The following is a 20,326-nucleotide window of genomic DNA, read 5'->3' as shown; positions in this document are numbered from 1 at the left end:
AATTAGAAAATTCAATTATAACAATTATCTGGGTTGATTACAATGTAAAACCAAATGTAACATTGTCTTCTGATGATCTCAGACATCATTTTTGCTGAAACTGTGACTTTGAGGATTTAGAACGTAAGAAAAACAAACATACAAACAAGAAACTAAGTGCCATCTTTAATTAGAGACAGATAGTCCAAAAAGTCACCTGTTGCTAAGCGTGAGCATCTGACTTTGACCTCAGAGCCACATGGTTAGAGAAACAGTTACTTTTAAGTTGTGCTCTGACTCTCGAATCTACACCACGGTATGCTGACCCACGGCATAAACACGTGTGCATTCATGCACGTGTACATACAGCAAATAAATAAATTAGAAGAAAATAGAAAAAAAAAAAAAGAACTAAGACTGTTTGCTACACTTGTTACTTGGGTTGTTTGTTTGCTGGGAGCTCTGTATGTAACAACGTCAGTAGAGCATGCTCCTGATCCCACCATATTTCACAACTGTCATCGCAGTAATACTGTAGAACACCAGGTGCCTGGACTGAGATTACCACTTGGTTCCTGCCACCCGAATTCCTATGCAAATCCCAAGTCTGAACTGTATTAGTGTAGGTGGGTCTAATGCTCAGATTCTGTTCCACAATTGGTCCTTGATCGATCAATAAAGCTAGAAGCAACCAATGACTGAAGAGAGGGCGGGACACTTAGAGTTGCACTGGAGGAAGCAGGAAGAATCTAGAGAGAATTAGGCGCGAGGAGAAGCAGCAGGAGGTAACGCCAAACAGCCACCAGCCATGTGAGTTTTCCGTTAGAGTGACCAATGCCCACTCTATTTGATTTTGCCTGCGGATCCAGGGAGGATTTAGGAGTGCCCAGTCATTGAGTTAGCAAAATTATTTTAAGATTAACTGGAGAGAGAAATGAGAGAGAGAGGGGGGGGGGGAGAACTGTGTGTCTGTGTGCGTTTATCCGTGCATCCAAGGGAATTTGGGTTAGCATGGCCCATTCCCAGATCTTAAAGCAAAAAGTGCATAAAACAAAATAGTACTAAGAACTCAGGCCTTTTGGAAACAACGGAGTCATGTGGATATGACACTTGTGAGTGGAAATATTTTTCATACAATGAGAATCAAATACTCGAGAAATATTCACCGAATGCACACACACACATAAGGAAGACATGGTAAGGTATTTGACTAGTGTGGGACCAAGTAGAAAGCTCTCTTGGGATGCCCAGCCGTAGGACTTTAAGAAATACCCTGTTATTTATAAGGCATGACTTAATGATATGTTGTTATGTTGGGGATGGGGAACTACAGCGGCTGCACCTGCTCAGGGTAAATATTCTCTAACCTCATGAGGATATGTCTTCCATTTTTGTCCCACAGGGTCTTCCTTTGGCAACATGAGTTCAAAAAGAAGATGAAAACATAAAGAATGTGTTTCACAGAACAAAATGTAGATGTACATGAGGCTAAACAGTGATGTCAGAGAAAACTGGTGAGTGACATTTCATTTTACAATTTAGAAAACTGTTACATTTAGATGACCAATAACATGTATGGATTGGCCAACTGCAACTAAGAAGTCAGTATCTGCAGAAAAAAGAACCAGTAGTGATGCTCACAGACTCATCCATAAGGCCCTTGCTACAGTGCCTATACACATTAGCGTATTAAACCATAAAGATGTTTTTATGTCTACTTCTAATTTTTGTATCATTCATTCATTTTTTTTGAAAAATCCCCTCTTTTTGAATTATTCTTTTTAAAATGTATTTTATTTCGTGTGTCTGTGAGCTTGTTTGAGTGTGTTTGTGTGTGTCACACGAATGAGAATGATTACAGTGGGTGGAAGAAGGCATAATACTCAGTAAAACAGGATAACAGGCAAGAGTGAGCTGTTGGATATGTGCCTTGGTATTCTAACCCAGGTCCTACACAATAGCTTGCAAGTGGCTTTCCCTCTGAGCATTTCTTTAGACCTTTCGTTTATCTCATTCCATATGTATATTTAAAGTACTTAGCAGGATATCTCAATATGAAGCAGGTTAATAGGCGCATCTTTCATTTCATTATTTTTTCTAACTATTGCATATGTATTTTTGGAATAAGAGAAATTATAGTCTATTTACTACATGTCTCAAATATATACTAGTTTGATGACAGTCTTTATTCTATGCATTAGACCTCTACACTTACTTTGTACATGACCTCAATATGGTACTCCCTGACTTCTATCTCCTCCACTTAATCTCTTTGTCTCTAGATGTTCAACAGTGTTTGGAATGTTCAACACTGTTTGGATGGACCAGTTCTGCCACTCACATCATGTGGTATTTGTTCCTGTGTGTGGTTTATTTCCATTGCCCTAATGTGACTCGGGATCTTTTCTGTGGTCACAATCTTCACTCTTTCTACTGCTCATCTTAGATTAAATACCACAGCTTCTTTATATATCCCACACTCAGTGACTATTAAGGTTTTCTGTATGTCCTGAATATTATCAAAGTGTTCTGGTGAACAGCATGCTTATGAAGAACTTTGTCACACAGTATTTCTTACATCCATGAGTCAACTTACAGACATAAAAACTGTGTACATTTTTCTTTCTTTAAATGTTCTTGTTTCCTGTAATTAATAATAATTATAATTATAATTATAATCTTGTATACATGGATATCTCATTGTGTTTTCTTTGTACATTTCCCTGGAGATACCTGGAACTGATCAAGGCTTTTGTATAACTGCTGTCTAGACTGTTTTGCCTGGTTTGATGTCTATTTAGTATCCTTATCATTTATAAACCAAGAACTATTACAAAATCATAGAAAGCCCAATTTATTTCATCCTGAAGAATCATTTCTTCTTCTAAAGAGTCTTTAAAGCAATTCTCCAACTTTAGCAGAACTATTTACTTATTTAGGAACTCTACAAGAATATAATTATGCTTGACAAATAAAGATATGCAACATTGAAAATGTTCATTACTGAAAATAAGAGCAAGAAAGAAAGCTAAACATATGATGTGTTGTGGCGCCGAAGGTAAATTTTCATGATGAGTCTTTAACAAGAATAAAGGACTTTATTACATCAGTTATTGCACAGTTTGTGCAGCACTGAAAATTCACATCCTTTTGCATTAGTTACATTACTTTAAACCTGACACCTATTTGTCTCCAGAACACTGAAATTGCAGTAAATCTTCCTAACTGGACTGAAAATAATAAAAATTTCATATTAAGTGAAAATCATCTTTGCAGTCCTGTCTCTTTTCACAGCTGCCTTTCTCAATGCCCTGTGATTTCAGAACCTCAGCAACTGTTAGTCTCTTACTCCTCAGTCACAAACTGTTTTTCATTTGAATTATCTATCGGAGCTTTGAGACTTCCAAAGAGCCTAGTGTTCTCATTTAACTGCCTTCAGTACGTTTCATCTTTTCCTACATGTGCTCCAATATAGATTTTTTCTCTTTGAATATTTTTCTATCACACCCATTAAGAAATTATTTGATCTTCCAACTCTTAATTATTTGAAAAGCTATATAAATTATTAATAAGTAGCCCTGATATTTTTCTGTTCATCAGACAATCAGTTCCCTTTATGTACTGCAGCTGGTCTCTGTTAGCCACATCCTTCCTGTACATCTATTATTTCTTGGCGACATTTCTGCCTGTAGTTTGGTAGCGTCTCATGTTTTCATGCATTCTTGCTTATATGTGTACTGGAACTAGAACTCCTGTTTTTGTTGGTTAGTCTGGTTGGTTGCTTAGTTTTGTTTGTTTGTTTTTGTGTTTGTTTTTGTGGTTGTTTTTTGTTTCCTTGTTTGTTTTTCCTCTTTGTATATTTGCTCATACTTGCTGATTATGTGCAATGTAAGTTTTGTTCAATCTACCCCCAGAATATGCACTCAAATTGACAAATAATGGGGCAATATATAATATATGTGAGTTATATTTCAATGTTTTAGTAGTCTCAAGTTGTTATCATCTGAAGCAAGACAACTCAACAGGTTCACTTGTAATCTTTGAGGCTGCTAGTGTGGTGGGGATGCCTAAGAATGAACTTTGGCCTAAGGGAGCAGGTCATTGAGACATCTTTGAAAGCTATATTTGAATTCAGTTCCCTCTTTCTGTCTACTTTTTCTGCAGAATGAGGATTCTCTCTACTAAACTCTGATAACATTGACCAAAATAGATTAGTCTTTGTTGAAATTGATAATTGGTGACTTTTTGCCCGTCATTGTTCTGAAGGAAATTCAAAATATATCAACTGAATATATCAACTTCTATTACCTACAGCACAATATTCAGACTTGTCGTAGAAAAAAAGCCATATTGCTGAAGTTTTTGCCTTTCAGGATATTAGAGACAAGTTGTTAGATCCTTAAAGGCCATCAGATGAGCAGGCTTCTTTTGCCAGAGATGAGGGGTTGAGAGTAGATTAGAGAACAATGTTTGTAGTTCCAACACTGGCTATACTGCTTGGCTAGGTGGAAGTGGTTGCACCATCTTCTAAAGAAAATACTTTATAGAATGTCATTTAACCTATATGATCCCCGGTCTTCCAATATACAACATAAGGATATGAGCATGGCTTTTGTAAGAATTGCATGAAGACTTATGGACAAAACACATAGAAGCATGCTTTCTCATTGCCATTGCAAATGCTAAAAATGCAAATTATTCAAAGATGGAGTTTACAATACAGTACTACACAATACAACACAAAACAGTACAAAACAATACAACACAGTACAGTACAATATAACACAACACAACACAACTCAACACAACACAGTACAGTACAGTACAATATAACACAACACAACACAACTCAACACAACACAATACAATACAACACAATACAGTACAATACAACACAACACAGCACAATACAACACAACACAACACAACACAACACAATACAATACAATACAATACAATACAAGAGTTACTTTCTCAGGAACTCCAATGCTTAGGATCAGAAGAAGGATTTAGAACTGCTGAATGATAGCTGCCCATGGTATCCCATCTACTCTCTAATAAGCATCTGTAAACATCTCACCTGCACATGACTTCCTCTCTCTCCCCTTCCCCTACCCCTCAGCCTCTTGGCCATCCAAATATTCAGCTGTTTTGACCTTATTCCTCTATGTTTAATTTCTAATATCATTGAGTGTTTATTTATTTCTGGTTTGGCTTTATTGTAAGCTCTGCGAAGCCAATGGCCTTGCTTTTGCTGTTTTGATTACTGGGCCCACTGCTTTGTAAATATGTAATGATTATCATCTGATATTTTTCTAGTAAATTGAATTATTGTTTCTTTAAGCCACAGTGTATATTTTAGGGTTGTTGGGTTTTTATTTCAGTATGTGTGAGAGAAAATTCCCTTGAGTAGTGAAGGAGAAAATTAGTTTAGAGGAGACACAAAGTAATTAACATAGGATATAAAGCAAGCAATAAAGTTAGTGGAAATATAACGAACATAATGAAATTAAAATGCTATTAAAGGAAATATTGAAATAATAAGAACCAAAAGTGGTAAACTAAAACTGCAATTTATTAAATTCCATATCATTAGTATCTTAAAATAATACTGTTCCAGGCAATTATACAAATTCCACTGTGTATGACTTCTCCAATGGAAGGAAGGCACTGAGACATAGCTTCGGGGAATGACTTCAAAGTTGCCAGAGGAAAGAAGAAAGAAAATATAGATAGAAACAACAAAGCATCTTTCATTGTTGTTGACTGGTTCAATTCTTTTAGAAAAAAAATCCATTTTTAGGCCTTTGTGTCTGTAAAATGCTTCAATGCTGAAATGACTATTTGAAATATAAGACGGTCTCTTCTATTTCACAGCTTTCTTTCTTGAATAATTTTAGTTTTCAAACATATATAATTGTACAGTTATAAAAGTATAGGCCATTTTCTCTCTTAATAAAAAGATAAGGATTCATTTAGAGTCCATAGGGAAGGCTCAGTTGGTTCACAATCCAGAGACACACATTTTACAACTTTCTATTGGAAATATGCACACGTATCCAACCAGTTACTTAATAGCATTTTGTTCATAGTTGTCTTTGAAGTGAACTGTGTACCAACATGCATGCAGATCTCCATGTGCTTCTATGCATTCGCAGAGCTAAACATCTGTTGAGCAGCTGTGACAGCAGTAGAATGCTGCTCAGAAACACCAAGTACATTTGTAGAAATCTTTGAGAGAAAAGTTAGCAATGTTTCCTTGTACAGCACTGGAGAGATATATCTTTATGCTCTGGGTTTTAAACTATCAAATCAGAAAAAGCTGCATTTTGGTAAGTTTTGTTGAATCTGAACAAGGGTATACACTGTATAATATGCTTAACATAGACAAAAAGACAGGGTTAACTACAGGGGAAAAGGTCGTTTAGCACAAGGAGATGACAATTGTGCCAGAGAAGATGAAATTACAACAACTGGTAAATGACTCTGTCTCTTCAGAGTTTTCAGTTCTTGGACCTTAGCTCACCCCTGCACCTGTAGACGTTCCATTGTACTGACTCTCTCATTTTAGGTCATGAAGTTAACTGAAGTTGTTAGGCTTGAGTTAAGGGATAAGCAGAGCACTCTTTCCTATTATCTCGTGTATAGCAGCAGGCATCCTAACTGGGAAATTTCACTATGTCTGTGATGAGTTCCTGGGATGTTTCAGCCTTCAAGAAATGCTAAACCACTGAGGATAGCATCCCTCAATCTAGTCCTGGCAGCCTCTATAGTAGATTCTGGGCTCCTAAACTTTGTAAGGAAAGGCAAACAGCTTATCTGAATTTGTAAGACAAACTCTTCAAAATCCCTGACTGGAGAAAAATGGCAAGAATTTAAAGAATGTAGCAGACATCAAAAGGCTATGGAACAAGCCTCTGCCCAGTAGTGAAGGCACCTAAGGTGCCCTTTCTCCACACCTACTCTCCAACCTTCTCCCTTTATTCTTTAAAGAGATCATAAAGAATGGTGTTTGACTGTGTTCTCTGAATATGCTTTATAGCAATGACTAGCTAAAGTAGGCAATATACACATGAGGATAATTCTTAGCAATTACCTCTGACTATATACTCTAGCATGCTCTTTATACCAATTAGTCATATTTTTCATAAGAAAAATATGAACAACAATGTAGATATGAGGTTAATATTTAGTCGAGAATGCAGTTAGTAATCATAAAGATGCAGTCATTAAGGAACCAGAAAGTTTGCTAATAAATATATGTGTGTGACAGACTTTTCCAGGGGATAGAAAATGCACACATCACACACAAGAGCCTAATATTGACCAAATTTATGATTTCACAAAATACCAAGTTGGCGAGTCAACAGATTCCACTGGGATTATTAGCAGGAGTATGGATGAGAGGACACTTACAGGAGTAGAGATGACTCGTAAAAGCACTGCATAGAAATGCAAGTCAGCATTTGTAAAATTACAGCCTTGTAACTCCTTGTCCACATTACAAACAGGTACAGGTGTCTCTCCAAGGCCCATGGAGTCAGTGTCTTCTACAAGTCTGCCTTTACTCTTTCTGCTAAGGCAAAACTCTTTCGAATTGACAAGTTGTTTACTTCTGGAGTCTCAGGAGCCTCCCCTATCCTCAGGAGAGAATGTTTATAATTGAAGAATACTATTATATTCAAGATCATATGTCAAAATAGACACAGGAGGTGAACCTGGCCCAGGAGCCTCCACAGAGAATGCACAGTACCAAAACAGTGTGTAGATCCTTCCCTCCCAGAGCAAGTGAACAACTTTCCCATCTTTCCCTAAATTAATTCCTGATAACCTATTATGTTAATGGTTAAAAATAAATAAATTAATTAATAAATTAATTAAAGGAATGGGATCTCTATCTCAAGTGATACTGAAAACTAATTAATTCTATATCTAACTTAATGTTAGTTTTTATTTGAAATTAATGCAAATTCACAGGATTTTACAAAGTCACTTAAAAATCGGCCCTGTACACCCACTGTGTACCCATCCTTTTCTTTTGTAACATCGTGTCAAAGAGAAATGCAGCATCTACCAACCTAGGACATTGGTGTTGTTAACACTAGAGTGTTTATTTATTTGTATCTACTTACATTTGTACTCAGTGTTTATGTGGATTTGCCTGTATGATGGTCTATATAGTTTTATAACAGGGCTTCCCCATTGAATTAATTGCCTATAATAAAAAAATAGCTTTTTCTATGGTATTTACAATTCTTTCCTATTTTGTATCAGTAGCCACAAGAAGCTCTACCCCTTTGCTAACACAGCAATCAATTATTCTCTATAGTTATGCTCCTTTATGAAATCTGAAATTGAACTGTATATATTCTCTTGATACTTTATCCACTCCAACCAATTTATTGAAGTTTGTTCACTCTTCAGCATACATATCTCAATAGCAATTTAGTTTTCATTTCCTGATGAGGTCACAGAGTTTATATATAGATACAAGTTTATTTGGCTTGACTCTTCATCTACTAAATAATATTTGTGGAATTTCATGTTATTTACAAGTCTCCCTGTGAACATGAATTCTCACCTCTGAAATAAATATTTAGAAATTAAACTAAGCAATATATGTTCACTTGCATATAATGTTCATACTTTAGCCATCTTGGTATGTGTGTAGTTTCAACCACATTTCATAATGTATACTTAATAAGCACACTGTTTGCTTCCTTTGATGGTGTGCTATACATGTCTTAATCCCTTTAACATTTTGTTGGTTTTCAAAGTTGATATTCTTAAGTTTTCTTCCTTCTGTTTAGCCTTCCTCCCTCTCTTCCTCTTTTCTTGCTTCCTTCCTTCTTTCCTTCTTCCTCCCTCCCTGCCCACTTGCCTGTCTTCATATCTAAATTTACTATTTTAATTTATTTTTGTACCATTTGAGATTTAAAGCAGAGCCCCGTGCATGCAAACCTAATATTCTAACAGTGAGTGACACCCACCTCAAAACTATTTCTTTATAGAATAAAAACACAGCTTATCAGATACCTTAATATAAGCAGAATATTAATATTCTTAACATCTGTAACTTAATTATACATCCTTCTAATGAAGATTTTGATAAAACAGATGATGAAGGTCACTTGTGCCTTTGTTCTTGTATGTACTCTGTGTTTTGGATGGTGTCTGAAACTGTACTTCTGGACTTCAAGTCTAGAAGGTATTCTCATATTTATTTAACAAATGTAAAGAAATTAGCAGGGTTCTAATTTTTGTAAGATGTAAAACTGGTAAAATCTATATATGTATAAGAGATTTTATATTTGGATATATGTTACATATACATGTCTATGAAGAATGTACTTCCATGCACATTATTTTTGAAGTAGATATGCTTCATTTTAGCTTAAGTCAATGATTAATTTTATTAATTATTTCTTATAGTCTAGATTATTATTATGAAAAATGAATGTTTTGGCTTCAAGATAGTTGCTCTAAGACAATTCTCTTTTTAAGAAGTACTTTCCCACTGCTAGTGTACTAAGAGTTTCCTTGCTGATCGTAGATGGCAGCAGGCTTTTGTAATTTTTTTCTGTGTAAGTTGGTATCACTTCAGCACTTTCTTTTTAATCTCTTGACATTGAAGAATGCACTGATATTCAAATTCTTTTTATCCAAGAATTCCTATCATTATTGCATGATGTGTTCTTTTTATTTTGTTTTATTTGATTTGCTAGACCTTTATTTATTTGCTATTCTTGAGTTCCTGACAGTGGAAACAGTTCACTTCAATTTTGAAAGATAGATGACAAGGTGCTTGAGCCAGACTTCTCAGTTGACTTGTTATGGTGGCAGGCCCTCTCCATTGTATGGATCGCTGAGTCTAAAGAGAGAAACCTTACTGGAAGAGAAATGAAAATTTTACATCATGCAAGATTACAAAGAAAGAAAGAGAGAGAGAGAGAGAGAGAGAGAGAGAGAGAGAGAGAGAGAGAGAGAGAGAGAGAAAGGAAGGAAGGAAAGAAAGAAAGAAAGAAAGAAAAAGAAAGAAAAGGAAGAAAGAAAGAAAGAAAGAAAGGAAAGAAAGAAAGGAAAGAAAGAAAGAAAGAAAGAAAGAAAGAAAGAAAGAAAGAAAGAAAGAAAGAAAGAAAGAAAGAAAGAAAGAAAGAAAGAAAGAAAGAGAAAGAAATCTGGGTAAAAGACATAGACGAATGTGTTTTATTCTATTGGAAAGGACTTTCACCTCCAGAATTTCTGGGTCATTGTGTTAATTGCTTTGTGTATTTTCATTTATTTCAGGCAGCAAATATCAATATTTGTTTCTATAAAGTTTGTTTAGGTCTGGATGTGCAATATGTATTGTATTAAGGATGCTATCATTATAGGAGTGTATGTTGCTAGGATCTATGGAGAACACTATAAAACAATTCCCCACAATGCTCCTGTCAGTCACATATCTTACCTGCCAGCATGCTTTCTTTTATGAATACAAATTTCAAGACTGGCTTTCTAAGAAGTTTCCAAGAATCAGTTTCTAAAAAGAAAATTTCTATGAATGTTGGGACCAGAGATTCTGTAATTTAGAAGCTGTAAAATAGTTTCCAGTGTAACTATCCGAAAGAGTGCTTGCACAGCATGCAGGAATCCCTGAGATATATCCTGAGCTCCACATAAACCACAGAGAGGGCACATCCATACCTGATGTCCCAGCATTTAGGACATAGAGGCAGGAAGAACACAGGTTCAATGTTGAAAACTTAAGACCCTGTCTCAAATATAAAAATATTAACCTTATTAATCTGAAGTGCACAGTAAAGCAAAATATGGCTGATTTAAAATACATAGGCACTGTTATTTTCTCACCAGAGAACATCTGAATCACCAAGCCTCGAACCTGGCTGTATTTGCCTAAAACCGCACTGCTAGTCAAAAGCTGTGGAGAAATGTAATTACAAAGGATAACTGACTGTTGTCTTTTCACTTTTACCTTTCATTACAACCAAATGAATCTTCTGATCTTTAATTATGTTGCTAGCAGTATTCTCACAGAATCTGATCCTGGTTTGTAAACAGGAGTTAGACAATATTTGTGAAACTTGATATAATGTTAATTTACAATTTTCTGCTCTACAAATATTTGCATAAATAATGTATCGAGGTGTTGCTGTTTCCACAATCTTTCTTTAATTAGACACTCTTGGCAATCCAGTACAACTGTTAAGGAAAAAGTGACAGAATGATTTCTTCTTAGCATTTCTATAATTATGTGAGCTGCTTTAGAAAGTAAATTTTCAAAAACTGTTCCTCATGTTGCTAAGATTCTCTTTACCAGCTAATTGGAAACCACTGTGCTCATTTTATTATAAATAAAATATTCAGAATTGAATTTATTATTTACAGCAAGACAAAACTGTTGATATTCTATGATATTCTACGGATTATTGATAACAGATACCCCTTTCACTGAAAGTCTTTCACACACACACACACACACACACACGCACACACCACAAACAGACACAAGGTGGGGGGGAGATAGAATGAGTAGCCTCAGCATGAAGAGGGGTTCAGAGAGGAGGGGTGTTTGGGAGCAGGAATAAGAATGACTGAAAGTCAAATCTTAGGTCCAGGCTGGTGCCCTACACTCTGCTGAGATGGCTTTCCAGATTGCTCTGTCTCTGTCTCTGTCTCTGTCTCTGTCTCTGTCTCTGTCTCTGTCTCTGTCTCTGTCTTTGTCTCTCCGTCTCTCTCCCCCTCCCCCTCCCCCTCCTCCTCCCCCTCCTCCTCCTTCCTTGGTCTCTCTTTCCCTCCCTTCCTCATTCTCTCCCTCTCTTTCCCTCCCCCTTCCTTCTCTCTCTCATCTCTCTCCTTCCCTTTCCCCCTCTCTCTCCAAAAAACAAACAAACAAACAAACAAAAATTCTCCAGATAGCTCATCTCCTACAGAACAGGTTCCAGCCTTTTATTTTACATACCAATCCCATTCATTCACTTCAGGTTTCCTTTAGATTATTTTATGAATCAGCATCCTATGACCCCAGCCCTTTGATTCTTAACAGACAGCAAGCATACATTTTTTTTTTTAACCTTGCAAAACAATTCAGAGATCAGCCCTCCCCTGTTAAGTACAGATGATAAGATAGTTGGGTGGACCCTGCCCTGAAATTACCATTTCTACACCATCTGGGCCTAACCTTACCAAGTCCTTGGCTGACCTTGGACTCAGTAATCTGCCCTGCCTACCTTTGTATTTTTCTGACAAGTTGCCTCATGAATGCAACTGCCTTTGTTCCTTTAGATTCATGAAGCCCCTATTAATTCATATTAAATCTTTATATGTTGCATGGTTGGGAAATTATATATTTTGAACCCACATATATAGAGTGCTTTCCCCTAGACTTTAAGGGCTGTTGTAAGGTCCCAGCATTTACCATTTTGTTGAAACATTAGTCACATCTTTGCCTCCTGTACCTGTGCTGTCTGATTATCATGAAGTCATTAATGTTACCAGAGAGGATATTCCTTGGAGGAATGTGAAAATGTTTACACTATTAGACAAACAGGCCCTACACCTACAGCAGCTATCTAACTTTGTGGAGGTTCACATAGGGGCCCCGTCCTAGAGGCAAGAACCATGTCACTGTCCCCACCATGGTCACACGAGGCTTGGCATCTCCTGGAGGCTCACACCAGGGCCTTGTTCCAGGGACAGGAACCATGTCCCATCTCACTCTTTCTCCACTAGGGCCAGGCCAGGCTAAGCAGAAGTGGGAGATGGGAGAAAGAGAGTGAGAGACAGAAGCACACACACAGAGAATACAGGACCCAGAATGATCAGAATGAACAAAAGTTATTTTAGCTTTAACAACGAAGAATCTAACAGAAGTAAGACATTGTGTTATTGAATACAGTCATATGCCATATAGAATTACTGTGGTCAGTGATGCACTGTGTGGAGAATGGGGCTTTATAACATCATGATTCTCGAGGAACATCAGGCATGCACAGAGATAATACTTGGCGATGTAAAGAACAGTGGTGGTACAGATTCATGTGCTGTGCTGTACATATGCTGTGTTTTAAAGCTGACTCTGTCTACATAGGATAAGTAGTTCTTAGTAAAATATATGCCATAGTCAAGTGGCAGCATCTCACATATGCTGTGCTTACCACTTCTCATTGCATCATTTTCTTGTGCTTTCATTTCTTGGTGTTTTGTCCTTTGTGGACACACACATACACACACACCCTGCATATTTTAAACATCTCAGTTTGTGAAATAATATCGTGTGGCATTCACCTCACCCAGAAAGTCTATGCATTCAACACCTTAAATGCTGCACAAATGTATTTTAGGGGATTCTGTGTAGTCAAAAGATTTTTCAGAAGTCCATGTTTCCTAACACAAAGGCAGAAAATACAAATGGAACACACAACCCGACAAAGTGCTTTGTATGGTAGCGTGCACCTGTAATCCCTTCTGATGCAGGAAGATGAATTCAGAGCCAACCTGAGATTCTATAATGAGACCCTTTTTAATACATAAATTATAAAAAGTATGGATAGGTAGATGGCTCAATTCGCCAAAAGTTTGCTGCACAAGTGTCAATTCCCAGCATTCCTGTTATTAAATCAAGAGAGTGATGCTTATCCGTAATCCAACTGCTTGTGAAGCGGAGACAGGCAGAATCCTGGGGCTTGCTGGCCAATCTATTGAATGGTAAACTCCAACTTCTGTGAGAGACCCTGCCCACATCCTTCTTCCTTCCTTCCTTCCTTCCTTCCTTCCTTCCTTCCTTCCTTCCTTCCTTCCTTCCTTCCTCCCTCCCTCCCTCCCTCCCTCCTTTCCCTCCTGTCTCTTTCTTTCCTCCTTCCTTCCTTCCTTCCTTCCTTCCTTCCTTTCTTTCTTTCTTTCTTTCTTTCTTTCTTTCTTTCTTTCTTTCTTTCTTTCTTTCTTTCTTTCTTTCTTTTTCTTCCAGACAGTCTGTCTGTCTTCCTTCCTTCCTTCCTTCCTTCCTTCCTTCCTTCCTTCCTTCCTGTCTTTCTTTCTTTCTTTCTTTCTTTCTTTCTTTCTTTCTTTCTTTCTTTCTTTCTTTCTTTCTTTCTTTCTTTCTTTCTTTTTCCCTATTTATCTACCTACCTATCATCTATCTATCTATCTATCTATCTATCTATCTATCTATCTATCTATCTATCTAATGTATCTATCTATCTTTTTTGTTTGTTTGTTTTTTAAGACAATATTTCTCTCTGTAGCTTTGGATGTCCTGGAACACACTTTGTAGACCAGGCTGGCCTTGAACTCACAGAAATCTATTTGCTTCTGCCTGCTGGGATTAAAGCTGTGCACCATCACAACCAATCTGGATCTTGCCATTTAAAATACAATGGAGACTTATAAGAAGGACAGGACATCAACCTCATTTTCACATGTACATAAGCACGTGCCCAGTCATACATGAAACAAACACCAAATCAAATGAAACTTCAAGTATTATTTTTTACATGAAATCTTAGGTTGTCAGGCTGGTGTCTCCGGGGCATAATTAATATTGAGGCCTCTGCCCACAACCAATTAAATGCACAGTAAAATTTATTGCTATCAGTATTAGATGGAAAGAACATCAAACAAAATTTAAATGGAAAATGTAAACATTTTATGGTAGATAAAATTTAGAGATAGCAAGTATTTTTTTTTAAGAACTAACAATGATGATTGAAATGTACTATTATGTTAAAATTACCAAGAATAGCAAAAGAGAGGGTAGTGAGGGTAAAGACGTAAGTTAAAAGCTCATCTACCACAAAACCAAAACAGCAGAAAGTATCTACAGTAGGGAATGTCTAAAACGCTCTGTAAGTACTTGTGTTAGCTATGGGAAGGTTAGGAACAAACATGGATTCAGCTTCTGAGTTTCTCTTCATATCGTCACACTGTAGCTCTTGTTCCTTAAAAAACAGCTGTCTCTGGTTTAAAATTCTTATAGATTGGAAATGATGAGTCCTTATCCAGCATAAGTTGAGCTTTGGTAAATATTGAGTTAGTAGTTTTTACAAGCTTAAAAACTATAAATCGAAACCACCCTCCTCCTGTCACGAAAGTATTAATAAATTGAAATATTTGTGTTTATTTCAATACTTCTGTCAGCCACATAAATGCCTCTACTCATTTTTTCCTGAAATTAACATTTATATAACTATACACTGAATTTATTTATATATAATTTTTTTGTATTCTCTCTTTGATCTTTTTATTTTTCTTATGATAAGATTTAGGAATCTAAATTTTCAAAATATTTGAAAAAATAATGAAATTGATCATACTGGGAAATAATTAATTGGACATAATGAGTCCAACACATTGCTAATTGCTTGACAGGGATTATGGTATTTGTTAGTTGCAGTAACTAGTGTCCTTGGGAATCCTCATGACCACAGTTTTAAATTAAAGACATCAAAGCTAATGAGGCAAAATAACTTGTTCCAGATGAATTCTTTCATAGAGAGTAAATATTTACTAAGCTAACAGCATTATATATAAATGGGTCAAAACATACCAAAAAAAGGTACAGAATCTCAGTTCTTTAAACTGTATACTTTAATGAGCAACTAAAATAAGAACATTAAAATAGGTACTTTATAATATAATAAAAAAATTAAAGGTAGGCATAAAACAGATTTGTCAAATGAGCTTCACCATTTGTAAATTGTTAGTTTTCAAATTTTAAAATTAGGATCTCTATGTGGTGATGTGGAAATTCCTGGTTTCTTTGGAGATCCAGTTGTGTCATGTGAGGTTTTCTAGAAACTTGTCTAGAAAGAGGATGTTTTTCTGAGATCAGACATGTGGTGTTTTTCTGGAAGCTGTCTGGTGAAAGGGCATGTAAGGTTTTGCTGGAGTAGGTGCCTGAGAGGGCACATAATGTTTGGAAAGAATATAAATATAACACAACAGACTGTGGACTATACTCTGCCATTGGATCATCTTGCTTTCCTTTTCTGCCTGTTATAACTTCATAGAGAGAACCTCACCAAGGAACTTCTGGTACAAGCTTCATGGTTTCTTCTGGATCAAGCTGTTTCATATTTTGTGATTTGCTAGTGATCTGGACTGTAGACAACAGAGATTGGAATTTCCCCAAGTCTAAGCAGATCTATGTCCCCTTTGTCCTATTAGCCATCTTCCTCTCCTACTTGGATGGAAGTTGAAGCATTTCAGAACCCTTATTAAAGTAGGTTTTAAGAAGTATAAACCTACAATATTGTGTTTGTAAGGACTGTTCAAAAAAGCTAGTTCTCCAGCAAAGAAAACTTAAAGGCAATACTAACCCAGGGATTAATTGGAAAGGAGGCAGAGTTGTGGACATGGATAAAGTTGGGCCCAGAACAACTGTAAGGATTTTTACTTTTACCTCAATAGTAACAAGCAACCACAGATATTCTCAAATACTACAAGATGTGATCCACTTAGTTCATGTGTGTATGTGTGTGTGTGTGTATGTGTGTGTATGTGAAAGAGAGAGAGGGAGAGAGGGAAAGATAGAGAGAACATTATATAGGCAGAGGGAGGAAGAAAGGAAGAATTGATAGATCAGGATCAGACCAGATGTATCAAAGACATCATTGTGTGGATAGTCATGAAGTGGAAAAAATAAAGACAAATTAGAAGTTTCTGATGGGTGCTGGCGAGATGGGAGAGTAGATAAAGCCCCTGATGGCCAAGTTTGATTTCTGGCTTTTACATGGTGTAAGGAGAAGCTGGTTCCCTAAAGTTGGCCTCTGATCTACAGAAGTGTGTGTGTGTTTGCATTTTATATAAACATACATCACACAGAGAAGAGAGACTGAAAGAGGGAAAGAGAATGAAAAATAAGAAAGTGATTTTGTAAATATCACGAAGTTAACAAATACTGAAAGTTGATGCTATACAAAGATTTACAAAGACTTTTGCTTGAACCTAAATATTAAAGGATAGCAATTTCGAAATTTTGAATTTTGCTATTGAGCACAAAGTGTATTTTTACCCAATCCCAGTGAACCAGTTACTTTTGAAAGCATACTTTGATAGCAACAGACAAGTAGACCAATGGAATAGAATCGAAGACCCAGAAATGAACCCACACGCCTATGATCACTTGATCTTTGACAAGGGAGCTAAAACCACCCAGTAGAAAAAAGACAGCATTTTCAACAAATGGTGCTGGCACAACTGGTGATTATCATGTAGAAGAATGCGAATTGATCCATTCCTATCTCCTTGTACTAAGGTCAAATCTAAGTGGATTAAGGAACTCCACATAAAACCACTTTCTCCTCTATATACTTATAGAGGAGGAAGTGGGGAAAAGTCTCGAAGATATGGGCACAGGGGAAAAATTCCTGAATAGAACAGCAATGACTTTTTCTGTAAGATCGAGAATCTACAAATGGGACTTCATAAAATTGCAAAGCTTCAGTAAGGCAAAAGACACAGTCAATAAGACAAAAAGGCCACCAACAGATTGGGAAAGGATCTATACCTATCCTAAATCAGATAGGGTACTAATATCCAATATATATAAAGAACTCAAGAAGGTGGACTCCAGAAAATCAAATAACCCCATTAAAAATGGGGCTCAGAACTGAACAAAGAATTCTCACCTGAGGAATACCAAATGGCTGAGAAGCACCTGAAAAAAATGTTCAACATCCTTAGTCATCCGGGAAATGCAAATCAAAATAACCCTGAGATTCCACCTCACACCAGTCAGAATGGCTAAGATCAAAAATTCAGGTGACAGCAGATGCTGGCGAGGATGTGGAAGAAGAGGAACACTCCTCCATTGTTGGTGGGATTGCAAGCTTGTACAACCATTCTGGAAATCAATCTGGCAGTTCCTCAGAAAATTGGACATTGTACTACAGGAGGATCCCGGAATACCTCTCCTGGGCATATATCCAGAAGATGTCCCAACCGGTAAGAAGAACACATGCTCCACTATGTTCATAGCAGCCTTATTTATTATAGCCAGAAGCTGGAAAGAACGGAGATGCCCCTCAACAGAGGAATGGATACAGAAAATGTGGTACATTTACACAATGGAGTACTACTCAGCTATTAAAAAGAATGAATTTATGAAATTCCTAGGCAAATGGATGGACTTGGAGGGCATCATCCTGAGTGAGGTAACTCAACCACAAAAGAACTCACATGATATGTATTCACTGATAAGTGGATATTAGCCCAGAAACTTAGAATACCCAAGATATAAGATACAATTTGCGAAACATATGAAGCTCGAGAAGAACGAAGACTAAGGTGTGGATACTTTGCTCCTTCTTGGAATTGGGAGCAAGGCACCCATGGAAGGAGTTACAGAGACAGAGTTTGGAGCTTAGACGAAAGGATGGACCATCTAGAGGGTGCCATATGCCGGGGCCTAGCAAACACAGAAGTGGATGCTCACAGTCATCTATTGGAGGGATCATAGGGCCCCCAATGGAGGAGCTGGAGGAAGTAACCAAGGAGCTAAAGGGATCTGCAGTCCTGTAGGTGGAACAACAATATGAACTAACCAGTCCCCCCTACACCCCCAACCCAGAGCTCGTGTCTCTAGCTGCATATGTAGCAGAAGATGGCCTGATGGCCTGTTCGGCCATCAGTGGAAAGAGAGGCCCGTTGGTCGTGCAGACTTTATATGCCTCAGTATAGGGGAACGCCAGGTCCAAGAGGTGGGAGTGGGTGGGTGGGGGAGTGGGTGTGGGAGGGTGGGGGGTACTTTTGGGATAGCATTGGAAATTTAAATGAATTAAATACTCAATAATAAAAAAAGCATACTTTGACAGAATAAAAAAGAATACTTTCTATTCTGTGGTAACACTTGATTCTTCACCTTGCTTGCCATCAAGATGTATTTCAAGATGATCCTTTCTGGGGAGTACTGTGATGGAAATGCTGAACAACTTAAAAGGAAGAATAAAGAGGTAATGTGCAGGATGTGCTGGTCTTGGGTCTCTATGCCAGTTGCTGTTGATTTCAGAACTACAGTGCCAAATTAAAAGACTATTGTGGTAGATTCTGTCAAGTAAGATGGTTCATTTTCAGAAAGGCAGGCAGGTACTTCTTCCTAAGGAGATAGGAAATATCTATTGGACTTGTTAGCAACAGGTTAGATTTCTTTTTAAAAAAAAATCAGGAATATCATAAATATATAAACTTTTTAAATGAAAACACGCATAATATTAATATGCCCTATTCCAGGAAGATGATATATAATCAGTGAAGGTTAACTCTACAGAAACCCTTGTAGAGCAATATGGGAGATTCAACTGGCAAGGGAACTTCCGGCCACATTCTGTGTTTGCCTGCGTGCTATACTTCCAGTACTCTCCAGACATGCATTGTCTGTCGAAGAAAATCTGTCTTGTAGTCACAAGCGGCTTCTCTATTCTACTCTGTATCCATGGAGATTGAGAGAATGCTTTTGACATATTTGGAGATGTGAATGGGACAGGGCTTGATTATAACTTGTCTTGTTTTTCATTTCTGTCCAAAGATGAGAATAATTCTAACTTGGTACTTGACAGTATCAGCTTTTGTAGAATTATAATGCTTTCTTACACATAATGCAAGAGTTCTGAAGTACGCATGTGTCTCTGGTGTAGTCGTGTTGTGAATGATGGTTATGACAACACTCAGAGAAAGTCTCAAATTTATACATGACTTCCATAAAAAATATCAAAACTCTCAGACATGGCTGGTAAGAGGGATTCAGTAGAGAGTGACTTCATGGTCCAACTGTTTGCTATATATAGTTTTGTTCCTATTGCTATCCTATGTAGCTACAATGTCCAGGTCCAATCCACTGGTCACTGTGATGGCCCTTTTTGAACTAGATAGGTGACCAAACAAATCCAAAAGTCATGAATCTGAAAGAACTTGGCATAGGGTATGGTAGGGTTGGAAGAAATAATGAACGTTATGAAAAAGAAAATAATGAGGCTAGATTATATCCATGTTTTAACTTATCAGAATCCAAATAAATTTAATAGACTAAAAATAATTAAATTGCATAGTAACAAGGCATAAAGAAGTAAGAACTTAAAAAATATGTCAGATGCATATCCTTAATCAGTTGTGATTTACAACTTAAACTATAACATACCAAATAATTATTGTTATCAAGTTTAAAATGAGAAATAATTGTAATTGTATTTACAGGTCACAGTAAATATTCAATTTCTTAACACAAGAGTATGTGCGATTTAATCCAACAAAGCCAGTGTCCTTGCACTTCTGTAAGCTGGGTTGTTTCAGTCTTGCTCTGGATCATGGCGTTTCATTTCACTCTTATCTTGTAGAATCCGTTCGTATTTAGCAC

General features: G+C 36.9%; 1 long non-coding RNA gene across 1 annotated transcript in view; it reads left to right on the top strand.

The window, feature by feature from the left end:
* The first annotated feature begins 737 nt into the window (after positions 1 to 737).
* The window catches only part of LOC110291588 (uncharacterized), a 36,866-nt gene continuing 17,277 nt past the window's right edge, over positions 738 to 20,326 (top strand). The window contains exons 1-2 of the long non-coding RNA XR_002377585.2: positions 738 to 789; positions 1,382 to 1,493. This is a non-coding gene — a long non-coding RNA (uncharacterized LOC110291588). The remainder of the gene's footprint in view (positions 790 to 1,381; positions 1,494 to 20,326) is intronic.

Source organism: Mus caroli, unplaced genomic scaffold (genome assembly GCF_978045245.1).
Source record: "Mus caroli unplaced genomic scaffold, Mus_caroli_1 scaffold_3, whole genome shotgun sequence".
In the NCBI taxonomy this organism is placed as follows: domain Eukaryota; kingdom Metazoa; phylum Chordata; class Mammalia; order Rodentia; family Muridae; genus Mus; species Mus caroli.
The sequence above is the reverse complement of the archived record's forward strand: the minus strand, read 5'-3'. Positions and strand labels throughout refer to the sequence as shown.